Source organism: Poromitra crassiceps, assembly GCF_964638095.1.
Source record: "Poromitra crassiceps genome assembly, chromosome: 6".
NCBI classification, from domain to species: Eukaryota; Metazoa; Chordata; class Actinopteri; order Beryciformes; family Melamphaidae; genus Poromitra; species Poromitra crassiceps.
In genome coordinates, this window is record NC_139627.1 from 28,177,678 (window position 1) to 28,195,103 (window position 17,426).

Consider the following 17,426-nt stretch of genomic DNA (forward strand, 5'->3'; position numbering starts at 1 on the left):
AAAGAATTGAGAGCGAGTTCTGCCTGAGATTGTGTCTTTTACAAAAATTGCCTTTTCTGCTGTTTCTCTTCTCCGAGAGACCTTTTTGGTGAAAACAGGGTGTATATAAATGGCTATAAGTAGAGTACAGAACATGCTAAAAGCTCACTTTCTTTTCCTGGTGAACCCAGAGACGTACATCTTCATTTTGAGGTATTGCAAATCACTTTGGTGCTAATAGATAATTTACTGTGGGTCTTGAAAGATGACCAACAATTATGAAAATCTTTGGCCTGTGCTAAATATTGGCAGTCCTAAACTGGCCATGAATGAGTTCATATCAAGTAGCAATCATTAGCATACATTTACATTAGCGTTGTGTATAGTTAACGTTGCGTTACCTTGCTCCGCTCGACGTAGATGCGCTGGTGGATGCGTAGACTGGATGTTTACGGTTCAGGTGCTGAAGCATTGACGAGGTACTGTTGTGATATGCAAGTATCGTCTTGCACACCACTGAGTTTGTGTCCTTTTTCAGCGTGAAATGGTCCCACACTTAGACAGTTTCGGTCGCTTTGTCGGCCCTGGTTCTTCCCTTCCCGGCTCCTCCTGTCTGCTTTCTCCGCCGCCTCGTTCCATTTTGCGGGGTCCGTCTCTGGTCTGTCTGCGATCATGTGTTCTCACGTGTTTACACCGGAAGAGCGCTGTGCCACACCAGTAAGCGTCCGTGAGAAACAGTCTCTACTCTCTAAATGCCGTGTCGAGGCGAATCATTTTGGCCTCGATCATTTTAATTATTCGAGTTATTCGAGGTACTCGAGGAATCGTGACAGCCCTAGTTGAAAAGACAAGCGGACTGAATTACGACTATGAATGTCAAGTATCGAATATAGATATTAGAAAAATAGAAAATTGTAGAAAACATTTGACTTTTGTCTTTTCAAACATGTATACTGTAACTGATGTGATATGAATTAATTGTCACAGGACCTGTATCCTCCTTTTGTCACATGATCTGTAACTCATGCTGCCACATGACCTGTAAATAATGATCATCACCTGTTGGCACAGTCTTTTTAAACCCACACCTGTTTGCCAATCAGTTGTAAAGCGAACCTGATGAAGCTACAATGCGAAACGTGTTGTTCGCTGTGTTTTATGTTACTTAATATCAAAACCAGTCAATCTAACAATCCTGGTGTGTGCTGGTGTGTGCTGGATCTCTCCATTGTTACTGATTCCACTTTCAAAAGCTATTTCAGAAGATTTCCAAATTCTGCAAAGAAGAAGACGTTTGCCTCATCTGAGGTGACATTTAAGCTAAATTCATTGCAGCTGCAACGCTATGATCAAAGGCATATTATGGCAGCCCAATGCTCTCTGGAGGAAGAGCACTGGCCTTCACATTACCTGGGGCCTGGCATTTGTCATGACCTGTTACTTCAGCTTGTGGTCCATCTTATTCTGTTACCAATGTCAACACCAATGGCATCTTTTGGCTCAACAGTGCAATGGAAAATGCATTGTATTGCAAATGTATGTCACACAGCCTCAGTTTTATTTGCCATCCTCACAAGTAACAGTGTGCAGTACAGTACAGTATTATGCAAACAACACGATGCCAGCCATCTGTCAAAGCACATTATCCTGATACACCAAGATGTGCTTTTTCTGTCCATTGATATTCAGTGTAAGTGGGGTGAAGTATTGTGTCTCAGAGGACTGGCCACTTCACAACAGATTAACTCTGACAACCACCACCGCTCCGTTTCTGACCCTGCTGGCTCTCGGGGACCAGATACTCTTTGATTTATACCAGCAATCCCCCTACCATTGACTAGGCAGGGAGATTTTCGCTGAGAGTTTCAGATTCTTTTTTTTTTTTATCTTACAAAGAAAAAAAATCCTTGGGGGAAACAGTGATTTTATCCTTTTAGCTGTGACCAGTAGGTCAGTGCATGACCAGGTCAATGGCAACTGATGTTAAACATGAAACAGCTTGATTGTAATGCTGTAGGGCTGAACTTTGTTGACTTTGACTGCTAGGCTAAGTCAATGAAGCATAGCGCTGAAGTCCCACACGACATCGAGTATGGATGGATGGATGGATGGATGGACGGATGAACGGCTGAAAGAAAGAAGCCGCAAATCAAAATGATAAAGTAACTTTATTTATACACTATAGCACTAACAATAGTTACAACATGCTTTACAAATTGAGAGGATAAAAATGGACAATTGAGATCAAGCAACATGATATACGTAGGTATACGAAGATAATCTTCACAAATGAGGACCACTTTTATGAAATTTGAAGCGTTTTCTGAAAGTCTCGTAAAGAAACGTATTTACTCTTCAAAAGTAATAAAAGTGGCCCTCGTTTGTGAAGATTATCTTGCTGAACACAAACTTCGCTGTTTCATAAACTTTTTTTAACCACATACCTTATTTCATGCATTTAACCGAAATCCTCATACAAAAATCCCATTGACTTTAGGGATGCACCGATCCACTTTTTTCACTTCCGATCCGATTCCGATACCTGAATTTGCATATCTGCCGATACCGATATTATGCCGATACCAATATTTTTCTTGAATATACAGTATAGGCAAAGATTTGGCCAATTAAAGTTTTTTTTTAAAATATACCTTGCAAAAAGCAGACAAAATTAAGAAAATATACAAGGCAAAGAAGGATACTATTATACATTATTACACAAATTACGGCCAGCTGTGTGCTGGAATTGAAAAAAAAAAAAAAAATCCCCCCCCCCCCCAATTCCGATCCGATCCGTCGGCCCCATCCCTAATTGACTTTCGCTACTTCCGGGCTCATTCCTGCGGTACCCTATAGCATGGATGTTTTAATAGCAGTAACGTTATGTTAATGCTACCCCCCCCCCCCCCTAGTGTAGAGAGAGCCAACCGCCGACCAGGAAAGAGCCATGAGCCGAGGCTGCAGCATCGTGAGTAGCGATATTCCTGGAATGCGAGTTAGGACGAGCTATTTACATAGCCTATGCTCTACATTAACCAAAGATATTGACACTTTGTAATTTCTGCATACTTATTTGCACATTTCTGGTGGGCTGAGAATCACATGTGCCTACATTTTTTCTTTCGTTTTCTACGGCAGCCCCGTAGTATGAGTATCAACAGCACTAACACGCAGGACTTGCCTACATCGTCACTCATCCAAATATAAACAGAATGTGAAATGAATGCATGCTTGACATTTTACAATGGCGTGACATTTATTTTGTATTCGTCTCAGGTCTCTGGTGGACAATGTCAAATTTAAATTACAGTACAAACAAGTGTCAAGTAGATGAGATGGGCAGTTTCTCCGGAAGAGGTGATGATAACAACACAGGAACAACTGTGATGTTAACAGTTAGCCCGGGGCCGGAGACTGCCAGGAGATAAAAGGAAGAGAATCAGATGAGGAGAAGCAGAAGAAAATGACGACAGGAGCAAGAGAGGAAGTGTGTGTGTGTGTGTGTGTGTGTGTGTGTGTTCTGATGTCTGTGTCTGGTTACTGTTACCTGGGCTACACCTCCAGTATCTGAAAGAGACAGCCCTCTTTTCTCTTTCTTCCTCTCACCCTCTCTTTCTCTCTCTCCCTTTCTTTCTCCCCCTTTTCCCTGCTCTCTTTCATCTCTCTCTTCCTCCCTCTCCTTCTGTCTTATGTCAGGTCAAGTGCCTGTGTTCACTAGAGGTCAACGTGAGTGTCAGAGGGCTTAGAGCTGTCAGAGGAACTTATTGACATTACTAGCGCGTCGCACCACTGTCAGCAAATCATGGATTCCACTTCCTTTAGTTATGAATAGAGTTCAGTGGTTCTCAAACTTTTTTGGCTTCGGGACCCCCTTTCCAGACAGACACTCTGTCATCCTTCAAAAAAGCCCTCAAAACCCACCTCTTTACCCTTGCTTTCAACCCATGAAGTACATTTCTCTCTCACTCTCTTTCTTATTTCTTTCTTTTTTCTCTATTAAAGTTGTTTTATTGTGTATTGTAAAGCGTCTTTGAGCACTAGGAAAAGCGCTATATAAATCCGATGTATTATTATAATAATTATTTCCCTTATTCCTTTACCGGACCACAACATTTTGCTTCAAAAACTGCAAGAGGAAGCTATAGCATGCAATGAATGATTCATAACCCACCTTTTGAAGAATATAACATTTCAAAATATTAAATGGAGTGAAAGAGTTGCAATCAGTGCCTGGTGAGCAGATTTATTTTAACGTTTCATAACTTTCATTTATTTTTCTGATTTATTCTTAAATTTGTCCATTTTCCCCTTTATCTCAAGTACCCCCTGTAGTACCTCCACATAACCCCTAGGGGTACGCGTACCCCAGTTTGGGAACCACTGATAGTCTATCTGCTTTGTTGCACAGTCTCATCCATCCAATTGAACGCTTGACATTTACATAACATCATCTGTCAGTGTTGTTTTCTAAATGTCATTAATATGTCATTGACACATTAAATGTAATAATGTGCCGTTACATTATTTCCCTACCCTGATGTGTTTGACGATAGCGTTAAAAACATTCCAGTCTTTTGGAATGGTGTCAAGCAACAAATTGAGCTTGAGGACTCCAGAACTGGACCACACACAAGCACAAAATGGATGATTGTAGACTAGATAATGAAAAGGGCCCCCCTCCCTGCATTAGAACTAATTCCACTGATATATTACAGTCAAAATCATATATCCTGCATGTATACTACTACGTTTACTCCTACTGTAATAGGAATAAACAGCTTGCCTAGCTCAGTCATAAAGGGCCTTAGCCGTATGATCCACACACTGTTAAGACAGGAAGTTGAGTCTGTTTCAGCATGGTCGCCTGTCAGCACAGATTACAGCCAATGGGTGACTGTCATAGGAGATTAGAGGTAACGGAGCTCTGGAGACTATCACTGTCAGTGTGAGAAGGTCAGAATCAGTTCTCTCTCTCTCTCTAGCTGTCTCATGGTTTGTCTCTCACTCTGGCAATCTTTCTCTCTCTCTCTCTCACTGTCTCTTTGTGTCTCTGTCAGTCTCTTTCTCTCTCTACCACTGGCTCTGTGTCTCTGGCCGTCTTTCTCTCTCTCACTGTCTCTGTGTCTCTCTCAGTCTATTTCTGTTTCTCTCACTGTCTCTGTTAGTCTCTGTCTCTCACTGTCTCTGTGTGTCTCTCTCAGTCTCTTTCTCTCTCCCACTGTCTCTATGTGTCTCTGTCTCTTTCTGTCTCTCTCAGTGTCTCTGTCAGTCTCTCTCTCTGTCTCTTTCACACTGTCTCGTGAACCTTCCTTTGACCTTTCTCATTTTTTTCTCCTTACACCGCTTCCTTTGCGTACCTCCACTCGTATGTGTCCTATATTGGACTTCCTATTTTCCATTTAGTTCACTTTCTTGTCTTTCTCGATCAGTCGCTACTTCTTAGCTAGTAGGGTATACAGTTTTAAGTGCCTTAATATACTGTACTTTGGACATGCCTTTTAGGATATGAGAACACATTTAACTCAGTTTACGATAGTAGTTTAGCTGAGCATCGCTATTCATTCACAGGCCAGAATCAGTGTGCTGACCATGTCTGGATGATTTAGCTGCAAGTCAAGAATTGGAATGGATAAAGAAGGAATTCACATTTGACTATATTTATATATTTCCAATTCTACACTTACAGTAACATGCCTGTCATATGACTTCCACAATTGCAATCAATTGACCTATCACCAAGTCCCGCCCTCGAACGCAGATGAGCCAGTTACAGTTCGTACCAGCTCCACAATGCAGTCGGACATCGTGAGCCTAGAACTCCATAGAGATGCAGCAGAAATCTGGATTTTCCTCTGGCTTTATGGTGTTCCATACAGTTATACGTTGGTCAAATGGTCAAACGATGTGCATGGGGGTAAATGCAACACTACGAGGTATCCTGAGAGGCCAGGCAAGGGATAGAAATAAACTAATAAACGTAGAGCCACATCTCACATCCACATGCTGCTCTTGGGCGTTGTTGTTATCTGCAATCGTGATGACCGCGAGATGAGGCTTCTCCCTCATTTGGGTTTCCATCCAAAGCTATCGCAAATTTTAACAAAATTTTCTGAAAGTTGGCAAAAGAAAATGCGAAATTATGTGCATTTCCATCCACTACGTTACATGTAATATTAGGAGTTGGTGAAGAGGAAGCACATTGACGTGATTAAAACTGTGCCAGACATCAGTCAAACCCTAAAACAAGGGAAATTAACCCTCTGAATAAATGTCAGGTAAAGAGAAAACATATTGACGAAAACATGATGGAAAGCTTGGTCTGCTGTAGGATATGTCTCTGCTGATCAGCTACACCAACGCCATACGTGTGCACCGTTGTCTTGGTATGAAAAACATCTACAATCTTAATTGAAAGTTTCCAGTTTCTGTAAGTGAATAATGTCAGTTCTAGACGTGAGTCGCCTGTTATGCCGCAGTCTTCTTCGGTTAAAATTGCATGGTTTTTGAATGGAGTTTGGTTAAAGATTCGCTTAATCAGTTTCCTTTTATCTATACACCAACTTTTCCACCTCCCTCAAACCTGATTTTGTTTTGTTTTTGTTGTTGCGATATTTGGAATGTTCCACCCTCCACCACCCCCCCACCCCTCAAATTCTGCAGTGTTTCCATTCAGGTGTTTTTTAACAAAGTGCAAATTGAAAATGCTCATTAAACAGGTGTATGGAAACCCACTGTGACCTGTAAACTCTCTACTTGTCACCCACCATATCTAGCTTTAAATGTTGTCCATCTCCCTCCATTGCATAATGAAGTCCTTTTGCATGGCTTCTAGATTAAATCAGGTCTCAAAAAGTTGTGAAGAGCCTCTTGGGATATGGTAGCTTTGACAGTACGGCTGACTGATTTATTCTAGTCAGCGTGCTATTTGTCCAAGTGAGCAGCAGATGGCTAAGGGGGGAGGACTTAAGCTTAATTTATACTTATTAGAAAGTGTCGCTCAGCACGTGGTCGCACGTGGTCATGGTGTTGCATTTATACTTAAAGGACGGCTTTTCCGTGGGGGATATGAATATATATTAAATCTCACGCCCCTAAGGTTTTCGAATCCGTTGAAATTTTTGAAATTGGAGCTTCACTCCCAGAGATATCAAGCATCTCTCACATATTTTTTGGGCCAGCCGACGCGTTTCGCGTCATCTGGCCCAAGTCCGCCTTGCGGAAGTCGTGCACCTATGAACTACAACTGTTGTGAGCCATGGTCCCGCCTCTAGAGGTCCTCCACGCCCCTTCAGAGGTCTGAAGAAAAACAAAAAGGCAGCCATCTTTTTCGACCACCTAGCCTGCTGTAGCTAGGTTAGCTTTCCATAGCTCCTTGCAAAGAGATGATTTTCTCGGGAACGGAAGCACGGACAGACACGTGACTGGCGGCATTGGAAAGCTCGTCAAATTTTACATCTAGTAGTAGGTGGGTTGAAGTAACGAAATCAACGCTGAGCAATGTACCCGTTTTTACACATTTTTACAGAAAATAGTTACAACATCAGATGCGCGTAACTCCTACGAAAATGCCTTAAAATGCATGAATTTTTTTTTATGAAGACATCTCCCGACATATATACTTCAGTTTAAATTTGGTGCAATTTGGAGGCAATTTATTTTCGATTTATTTTCGATTTATTTCTTCTTCTCTCCATATATTATTGTCGAAGCCTTCTTCTTCTTCTTCTTTGAGTTTTATGGCGGTTGGCAAACATATATGTGCATTACCGCCACCTACTGGAGTTTGATATCAGCCAAACGCCTGAGGGGTGGGCATGGAAACGAAGGCCACGCGAGCCCAGTGCATTGTGGGAAATGTAGTATTTCGAGTCCCCGCACCCGCACCTCCCCCCCCCCCCCCCCCCCCCCTTCCACACAGAGTGGATTTCTGGTGATATCTCAGGCTGTAAACAACCAATTTCAAAAATTTCAACGGATTTGAAAACCTTAGGGGCGTGAGATTTAATATATATTCATATCCCCCACGGAAAAGCCGGCCTTTAAGTGAACGTTCGCCTCGGTTCAACGGTCACGTGACACCCGAACGCTATAGTGCAGACAGCCAAGAGAAGAGAGGGAACGGAATGCACAGTGAAACCACGTCGGAGGCAAGATGCAACGTACTTGGCTGCAGCCACATATAAACGACACACAACCACACAACTCACCTCCTCTCTCTGGGAAATTGGTCACGATGTTCTTTGTGATTTTCACGAAGTCATACATCAAGGACAGGCTGATAAAAATATTGGGGACACGTTCATTAATTTCAATCGAGCGAAAACCAAGGAAGTCAAACGCGTGCCGTGGTCTATATAGCCAATCAGACTTGCGCGACACTACTGTATGTGACATAGTCAGTGACACTAGACATTTCACTAGGTAGCAGACACTGCTCGCCGACACTTGAAAGTGTCGACTTAAGTCCTCATTTCTGTCGGCGAGCTCAGATGTGCTGCGCCATGTCTCTCTGTCTCACCATAGGTTGAGGCGATGTCTCGTCTTAGACGCTGGGTTAGCTGGCTCAGCCTGGCTGGGGGCGTGGTCAGAGTGGGGTAAATCCCCCGTTCTATCCATTCAGCAAAGTTAGAATTTAGCTGATAGCCCAGCCCAGGCATACACGATTGGGGATTTAACCACTGCAGTAAATGCACATCTGAGCAGACGTCTTGTGTTCTGCTCTAGAATCCTCAAACCTGTAGTTTAGAGCCGCAGCACCGTCCTTTGGTGAGTCAGCCCATTGAGATATATTGATGGTTTTACCCCACTCGCGTGCCAGCCATATAACATTTTCAGAATCAGAATCAGAATCACTTTTATTGCCACAGTATGCAAGTTACATATGAGGAATTTGTCTTAGTGTCTGTATGCAGCGTAGCGGTTACATCAATATACAGGGATAAGAAGTAGGAAGATAACTAACGGCAATCGCAAGGTTGCAAGTGCAATCAAATCGAGTCAATATATACAATATGTACATGAGTGGTGAAGTGTTCTGTGGATGATAAATATAAATTTACGTTGGATTTACATGAGATTTACAGACTGAGTTAAATATACGTTAAATAGGCAGTGGATTTACATGAATTTACAGTCAGAGTTAGATAAGAGTTTACATTGAATGTACATGAAATTTACAGGCTAAGTTAAATAGGCATTAATGTGCAGGGAATTTACATAAATTTACCAGTCCCAGTTAGACATGCATTAAATTAGATACAGTATGAGTTCCAGTTTTATAGGGGGGGAGTTCAGTTGAGTTTAGGAGGAGGTAGTGAGTTTGTGTGTGTGGGGGGGGGGGGGGGGGGTTGTTGGTGAGGCCCTTGGCGGAAGGGGTTTCCGGGCCTTGTTGGTGAGGCTGATGGCTGATGGCTGATGAGTTTGTGGCCAGGGTGGGAGGGGTCAGCCATGATCTTGCGAGAGCGCTTCAGTGTCCTGGCTGCATGCAGGTCCTGGAGGGATGGCAGGTTGCATCCGATTATCCTCTCAGCGCAGCGGATGATGCGCTGAAGTCTGTTGATGTCTTTTTGAGTGGCAGCAGCATACCAGACGGTGATGGAGGAGGTGAGGATGCTACTTAGATTCCTTCATGTGTAGAGGTGTCCTGGGGGGGAGGGGGCAGCAGGCAGGCTAGGTCCAGAGGCTCCTGCTCTGTGGTTGGAGGGGAGGGGTGAGGAGGGGGGGGGGGTTGGGGTGCTAGAGGAGTGGGGAGGGGCGGAGGTGGGAGGGGGAGAGGACTTGGTAGGGTGGGGGTGGGATTTTGTGGGCGTTCCCACACATGCCGACTGTCTCTATGGCTTCACGGAGCTCACATGTGCTGCGTCATAGGCGCAATGAATTAATGAGCACAAAGATGCCTTTACAGCTTGGCAGGATTAAATTAGCATTCTTTGAAAACTATATTGGCCAGAATCGCAAGCTTCGTGCGTCACAGCATCCAAAATTAATCAAAACAAAAATGAACTGTGTGTGCCCATGAACAGACTGTAAAATTATAAGAATTCATAACTTTGTGTTGCTTGCGGGCATAAAGACAGAGTGATATGCCACTGCCTGGATAGCCAGTATGTATCTATCTCAGTGTGCCTCTGGACTACAGACATGGACAGCATGTTGTAGAAGTGAATTATATTTGAAGGATTGTTTAATTCATATCAATGAGGGGGAAAAAACAGCATTTTCCTTCTCTCTTCCTCCCTCTATTTCCCAACCATGTTCCTTTTGTTGTTTTCTCATTTTCTCTTTGTCGACCGTTTCAACTCTTTTGTGTGCTATGATGTATTATACTTCCTCTCTTCCTCCCCCTACATCTTGCTATCTTCATCAGTTTTTCCTCTGTCAAACTGTCTTTATTTCTCCGTGCCCCTCCTTCCTGCCACTCTCACCCATTTTCTCTGTCTTTTGTCCTCCCTCCTGCATCCCTTTCTCTGAAAGCAGGGATTGATTAGGAGTTTGATGTAATCCATACCTCCCCCATCCAGTCTTAAGAGCACCAAGGGTCCATTTTGTGACAATCAATATATGACCCTACAAATATCATTTGCGGTGTGTGTACTCTTGAGTAGTCTACTCATGTATGACCCCCCCAGCTTGTCTCTTTCTTTGACTTATATTCCCAGTGGAGCTATAGAGGCTAACATGACATTACTCTATGTGGATTGATGGGCTGCCATGAACGTGGATCGTGGATTTTAGGATTGGCACAGTACCGTAAAAATAATAACAATACCTCCAGTTTATAAAATGTTCATGATCTACATCGCTTTTTGCAATCTCATGCATTTCTATCCCTCTGTCTCTTTTTCCTCCATGCTCTGGCTACAGCACACTAGGGCTGCCCCCTCCAGGTCGATTGGTCGATTGCTTGGTCGACGTGCTCTTGGTCGACGAGATTCACGTTGGTCAAGGAATCGCTGGTGTTAATAATTTCATAGGAGAAATTGAATTTCATAAAAAATAAAAGCGCCCCCTGTGTGGCCCGCGATGGAATTGCAAAAAAATATATATATATATATTTTTTTACAGTGCACCTGAACGCAACATGCAAGATACCCGCTGAATAAGTGTCCAAATGTTCATGTCATTCGGGCCAATACTCCACTTCTGTTATAGCATTTCAGTCTGGAATATGGAATATCTTTCAATAATCTATGATTTAGCTGCTAAATTGTCAAATACCGCCGTCTGCTCGCTACCCAGGCACTTATGTACTTAACCTAACTAACTATCCGGTGTGCACAACATTGTCAGACTAAACTCCGGCTGACACCCCAAAAACCTACAATCCGATACAGAAAAATGTATATTGATTGTTTATTAACTGGCCCCTGGCCTTCTATCATTTCACGAAAGTGGCCCCCGGGCAAAGCAAGTTGAGTATCCCTGGGCTAGAGAGAGGCATGCTAACCATAGTTAGCAGGCTCTCTAGACAAAAGGAGAGCAGCCAGCAGAGTGATGGAATTAACAATAAAATGGCTCAGCTATCAGCGCAAACAATGGACACGTTTCAGCACGCAGTCACCATCAGCTGTTAACAAGCTGTTAACAAGTGCAGTACGCACCTTATGAGATGAGACTGAGTCATCAGTGAAACTGGACATCCAGCCGCTTTCACTCACAGTTCATAGTTTATACACTCCAACTCCGGTAATGTTAGACAGGCTGTTAAAAGATGTTACTGGAATAAATCGCAAAAGCTATATCTATCTAGCTTTCTACCAACTACAGTAATTAACCATGCCACGTGTGCTAACGTTACATAACCATTGCACAGGCTTTCTCTGAACTGAGCAGGTGGCCAGGTGTTGCATGGCACGCTGATCAGTCTGTCCATTCCGGTAACGTTACAACGCTGTAAATAGCATTTATTTATAATGATCAGCTATCGGGTAGAGTGCGCTCAGTAGTCAGTACACTGCACAAAATAAGAAAAAAAGTACACTGCAAAAAATAAAAACAAAAAAGTACACTGCACTTTTTTTCCTGACTAATCGATTGGTCGGAGCTGTGGTCGAATTCTGGTCGACCAGGATAATCTTTGGTCGAGGGCAGCCCTACAGCACAGGCAGTAGTGCGGTGTCTCTTTTTCCCCCATGCTCTGGCTATAGCACAGGCAGTAGTGCGGTGTCTCTTTTTCCTCCATGCTCTGGCTACAGCACAGGCAGTAGTGCGGTGTCTCTTTTTCCTCCATGCTCTGGCTATAGCACAGGCAGTAGTGTGGTGTCTCTTTTTCCTCCATGCTCTGGCTACAGCACAGGCAGTAGTGTGGTGTCTCTTTTTCCTCCATGCTCTGGCTACAGCACAGGCAGTAGTGCTGTGTCTCTTTTTCCTCCATGCGCTGGCTACAGCACAGGCAGTAGTGCGGTGTCTCTTTTTCCCCCATGCTCTGGCTACAGCACAGGCAGTAGTGCGGTGTCTCTTTTTCCTCCATGCTCTGGCTACAGCACAGGCAGTAGTGCGGTGTCTCTTTTTCCTCCATGCTCTGGCTACAGCACAGGCAGTAGTGCGGTGTCTCTTTTTCCTCCATGCTCTGGCTACAGCACAGGCAGTAGTGCGGTGTCTCTTTTTCCTCCATGCTCTGGCTACAGCACAGGCAGTAGTGCGCTGCGCTCCATCCATCAGCTTCTGTTAAATGATGATTTTATGCAGTGGGCTGATGAGATGTGAAGAGAGAGACACAATCATATATTACCTACACTCTCTCTCTCTCTCTCTCTCTCTCTCACACATACACACACACACACACACACACACACACACACACACACACACACACACACACACACACACACACACTCAAATCAGCCTCTTATTGGCCATTTGGACACAGAAAGAAAGACTCAGGCTCTCACATGTGCTTCTTGGTGCAGGCCTAATGAACACATGCAGAGGTGCAGACACATCAATAGAGACACTGCATGAAATAGGCCACGCCCATCACGGGGTAAAGCGCTCCATTCACTCCCATACGCGAGCGTCATTTTCCTTGAATTAAACATAGCTAAAAGCTGTTGTGTGGTGGGCTGCGCAGACAACAAATGTAAAAAAATCGCCAATTAAAGTTTCTTTTGTACTGCAGAGAAAAACAAGGAAGCCATTGAGAAATGGCGAGAAGAAAATGTCGATCTAGCTGTCAAGGAAGTAAGTTGTTCAACTTCCGTATATATGATCTTTGTGTGCAACACGCGACCATGCACGCAACATAGAGTTTTTCTTTCCCCCCGTTTTCTCTCCCGTGGTTTCTGAATGATGACGCGCTCCGCAGTGTCTCTATAACGATTCAGGAACGAGCTCTCTGTTGATGCTGCCATGCGGTTCAATTATGATGAGGGAAAGCTGTATTTATTGATACAGATTCTCACGCACCCACACATACACAGTACAGTACTGTACATGCCTGCATAGATATTCCTACAACACTGATTTTTGAGGTGCGCTCCCACTACTTACTAAAGTGCATGTAATGCCTAAAGCACATTATTGCCATTATTCCCAGTTATTGGATTATTGTGTGCATGTAAATGCACTGCATGATTAAACCATCTGGTTTGACAGTTTGGTTTTAGTTTGGTTTTCAAATTCAGTTACAAATAAATTTTATATAAAAATATCTTAAAATTCTACAGATGCCCGCACGCACGCATGCATGCACGCACGCACGCACGCACACACGCACACGCACCCCCACACACACACGCACACGCACACACTCCCATTATGTGCTTCACCAATATAAAAATAGATGCTGTTCTCACAGACCTGTCTATGTCCTCATCAACCCATTAGTTTGTTACACTGGATCTCGTCTCGATGTGTTCCCTTTTGAAAGCACTCTCTGACTCGCCTCTCCAAGGCCATGGGCTCGCTGGAAATTCTTTTTTGTCATTCGACATTGTAAAATATCTCCCATCTCATCTCTTAGTATAATTATATCGCCCCCATCACTTTCACATGTGAACGTGCAGTCGCGCACGCATGCACACACATACACACACACACACACACACACACACACACACACACACACACACACACACACACACACACACACACACACACACACACACGCAAACACATTTTCATTTGTGTGGCATGACTAGTGTATCTTGTCATCTAAAAGATTATTATTAGACATGAATATTGCTGAACTCTGACTCCATCAAAATGACAGTACAGTAGCACAACCAAGACCTAGATAAGGGGTGTGTGTGTGTGTGTGTGTGTGAGTGTGTGTGTGTGTGTGTGTGTGTGTGTGTGTGTGTGTGTGTGTGTGTGTGTGTGTGTGTGTGGGTGGGTGTGTGTGCGTGTGTGCGTGTGTGCGTGCATGTTGTGCATGTGTCAGAGAGATTGTTAGTAGGTTTTGAAGCAGTGGAGCTGCTCCGTGGCCTCTTGAGAGCTACTTGTACACTCTGTTCTCTCTGTTTCTCTCTCTCTCTACAGTATCCTCTCCATCTTCACCTCCTTCTCTCTCCTACTTGGAGCTCTGACTCTTGATTCCATTAACAGTCAGATGGGAGCTATTCTCATAATGTCCTGTTGTAGGACTGAAAAAAATATGAATACTAAAAAAAAAAAAAACCCCGCACCTGTTCTATTTTTGTCCGATCAGCATCTGTCTGACAGATTACATGGGTTTGGGTCTCTTCAGGCAGCCGGACAGCACCGTACCGCAGCTGGTGGACATACCGTAGGCCATAATGTTGGTCAAAAATATAATGGAGAGCTATTGTAATCCCCTCTGTATTCTTTTAAAATATAATTTGGGGATTATATTTAAATCTTATTTGGAATTGTATCCTTCATTGTTGTAGTTAAATGATCGAATGGTTCAGAAATCTGACATAGTTCTGAGTTCAACCTGTCTCAGCCCACACAAAAAACTTCAGGACCAAAAATGTCAAAGCTTTTGGAAACCTCAACAAACAAAAGGAGAATATAATGATTTCATTCAGTGCAAATATATTCTTATTTGGATAGCTGAAATTGACCAGAGAAGCTGAAATTGAAATCATTTGGTTTGGTAGTTCAAGAGTTTGCCTAGCACGAGAAATCACAGCAAGATCCTACCATGTGTCAAGAGCAGACCCTTTCAATTCCAGCTCCAATCTTGCATAGTTGTTGTGGAGTGACTGTCACTCAGATGATCCAGGTTATATTTCCACAACTGAAACTCCACCAAACTCATCTAGTATCTACAAAGCTTTTCAATAACTGGGTATCGAAATGTTGATACCCATGCAATATCGATATTTTCAATGGTTTGTCTTGTCCCAGGAAAAGAAAATCTTCCACCTGGAGTTAAGAAAGGAAGCAAAAAAATAATAATGCGACGCAATTTTACAATTTTTTTTTTTTTTTTTACATAAGATAAGAACATACTGTACGGTACATGCTTTTGCAGGACACCGACATTTCTATTACAATTTAATTTGAAATGTTTAAAGGTCTCAATTCGTGCAGCTGTAACCTCTTAAAAACGTGTGTCTCTGGTCCATAAAACATGATTCTGGATTAATCTGTCGAAAATATAGCAAACCAGTTTGTTGTGACGGAGTTCTCACTTCCTCATCTGGTCGCTTCCCAAGAACGGCCTGATTCTATAATATATTCAGAACTAACAGTTCCCATTGGCCGCTGAGGGAGAGCCCGCCCCAGGCTCCCAGCGGCCAATCAGATTAGCGTCTGTGGACCAGCACGCTAGGTTGCGAGTTATCGTTAACTGAACGGTACTACGCTAAAGAGGACATCTCAAAATGCCTAGACTTACCGAATGCACCTCTGCAGTTGCTGGATCACGTACAGTTGGCGTCGCTCCAGCTAGAAGTGTTAATTTTGTGGCTATAGACTAAACGGTGCAGGTAGCTTGTGTGAGAGAGACCCGCGCAGTATGCAGGAGGAAGCTAGTGACGTCGATATTCTCTCCAGATTCCTCTCTGGGCAAACGACGCGTTTGGGGGTGTGGCTTGGAGGAGACTGCAGGGGGACGCTGGATAGGGACAAATCCAACTGTGGCAGTTCTGAGCGTGTGACCACTCATTACAGGGAGGGCTGACAGCAGTATATATGCATTTACAAGTAAAAACAGCTTTGCACGGAATGGGACCTTTAAGTTACTCTTTGCTGGGTTTGTCTTATTTTTTATGTACTCTGTCAGATTAGTCATATAGTAGATTAGTTATTCACAGTGTCTATATATTATACAATTTATGATTGCTGTGTTATTATAAAATCATGTGTAGTTTCCATTTACTTTTTGAACTAATTTATAACAAGTTGACCCCAGCCCAGTTGGGGGCACTTGAGAGACAGACGTATCATCTCTGTTGGGCCCTGAACCATAGTTTGAGAAACAATGGCTTTTTGACACATTTCTCTTTTTACTTTTCTTCCTGTGATCGGTTTATCTTTACTGTTCATTAAAAATGTCAGTAGTGTGATGTATCAAACAGTTTCAGACCGCCCCCAACAGAGTTGTATGCAATTTACAGTCTGTCACTGTCATTGTAGATGGCATTATAACAGCTGTTGCTTCTAAAAGGGAAAAGACACACACACACGCACACACACACACACACACACACACACACACACACACACACACACACACACACACACACACACACACAAACACTCCTTTTTGTGTGCTCAACACACAGCTCACTACAGAGCTCACTTCTTACACACAGCCTACAGACACAAACCAAACATGTTAATTGTTGCTATGCAGCACATAGTGTTATTCTAAATTTGTCACTGACTGTGTAAATAACAAATCCACAGTGCTGCAAAATCTAACACATTCAGTCCCACATCTTTTAGCACTTCCTTTTTCTCAGCTTCTTCTTCTGTGTTTTATGGCGTTTGGCATCCTTAAATGTTGCATTACCTCCACCTACTGAATTGTATCATCTTCACTAGTGTCTACCACTTTCTCAGCTGTTCAGGGGGAACACTGACATACTTCTATTTCTATTTTTTTTATTTTTCTATGTAAGCAATAATGTACTGATAGTCAGCTTACTCTGTAACACGTAGCTTTTATTAGCCTCTCAGGCTAGCTCTGGACCAGACAACAAAGCTTCCTACTACGCAGCAGGTGCACGTCTTTCTGACACGGGTGGTTGTTATGGCAACTATCAACAACAACAACAACAACTACTACTAACTACTACACGACATAAAGACCGAAATAGGCTACGTTGTTACTGTGTCTGTCGGACACACAGCCTAACGTTAACATTTAATATGAGCCGAATATCAGCCTGCGCTCAGGTTTGTATACAGGAAGTAGTCGTTGATATTCTTCTTCTTCTCCTGTAGGGTTTAGTAAACTGGATATTCAGGTGGGTTGTGACCGTTTGTTATTGTCGTCACGTTAAAACCGTCTATACCTCCACTTATTAACTGTG

The 17,426-nt window shown here is 43.2% G+C and overlaps 1 protein-coding gene across 1 annotated transcript in view; it reads left to right on the forward strand.

Annotated features, from left to right (window-relative positions):
• Window positions 1-17,426, forward strand: part of LOC310777830 (partitioning defective 3 homolog B-like) — a gene marked incomplete at both ends in the record, with an annotated part of 422,164 nt that overhangs the window by 106,186 nt on the left and 298,552 nt on the right. The gene's annotated exons all lie outside the window — the stretch shown is intronic.